The sequence below is a fragment of the Aplysia californica genome, unplaced genomic scaffold (genome assembly GCF_000002075.1).
Source record: "Aplysia californica isolate F4 #8 unplaced genomic scaffold, AplCal3.0 scaffold00258, whole genome shotgun sequence".
Taxonomy (NCBI): Eukaryota; Metazoa; Mollusca; class Gastropoda; order Aplysiida; family Aplysiidae; genus Aplysia; species Aplysia californica.
This window is the reverse complement of record NW_004797528.1, coordinates 764,690-765,920: the sequence shown is the minus strand read 5'-3', so window position 1 is coordinate 765,920 and position 1,231 is coordinate 764,690.

The following is a 1,231-nucleotide window of genomic DNA, read 5'->3' as shown; positions in this document are numbered from 1 at the left end:
TCCCCACCCCTCCCCACCCCATTCTTAAAATGAGTTAAAAGCGTCTTTCGTGCATCATGAGTCATGGCATCATGCGACCCAAAAGTGGCTCCACCAAGGAGGTTACACTGTTTGTTTTAAGCTCCACGGGCCCCACAGAAAATGGCGATCCCAGATGTGCGTACAAGGTCAGGTAAGTTCCAAATGAGAGATTAAAATTGACCTTTGCCCCAATATCTGTGTATGATAATTATGAATCTCGACCAACCACTCTGTAGTTCGCAGGTGGTTGATTGTTTGGGTGTGTTTTTTTTTGTGTGTATGTTTTTTTAAAGTTTAGTTTTAGTAAGGTTTTACGACACTCGCAATTGCATAAGGTCATATGAGTGCCAAGGTTGGATGTCAACAGAGAAGTCCTAACAGGGAATCAGGCTTACTCTGCTCACATCTCTAGTCTCAATAGCACAAAGTCCGCTTCGACTATCAAGGTACCCCGAAAATAACAGTTCACAAGAGAGTGACAATTATACAAAAGAAGTAGAGGGAAAATGGCGATAGTAAGGATGAGAAAAGAAAAAGCAGAAGTTCCCCCTATGTTGTTCCGGCACAGCATGAACATGGCAATGATAAATCAGCCCCTTTACAATTCTACTGTGCATAAGAACATGTTAATATCCCCCCTTTGGGAATGACCCAAAGACACTTCAGCAAGTAGCTCTGCCCTGGGTGGGTGAAAAAGGCGCGCGGGGTGGGGTGGGGGGGGGTTGTTGGGTTTGTGTCGTTTTTCTCTTTGGGTTTCTTTTCAGGACTAAACTTACTCCGGGTATTATTGAACTCGGTTCCTGGCGTAATGTGCAAGCCATTGCCTTCACTCGTCCTGAAATACAGAGCAAGTTCCTACCACAACTATTGTTTCTGTCGTCTGCCCTTAGCCCTGAGGCTTTGGCCTTTCCCTCCAGCCAATCCAAAGTGACATAACAGCTGCGTTGGATAAGTTGGTCCAGAGAATAATAGACCGCTCCACTCGTATTCTGCTAGACAACGCAAGCAAGACATTGTATAAAGCTAGACATTGTATAAGGATAAAAACAGAGGGAGGAAGAAAGCGTGTGAGGGGTAATTCGAGGGAGAAACTTTGAGGAGATGTAAGTGCTTGTGTGTGTGTGAGTGTGTGTGTGTGTGTGTGTGTGTGTGTGTGTGTGTGTGTTTGAGTGTGTAAGAGAGAGATTGAGGGAGAGGGATAAGGGGGGGG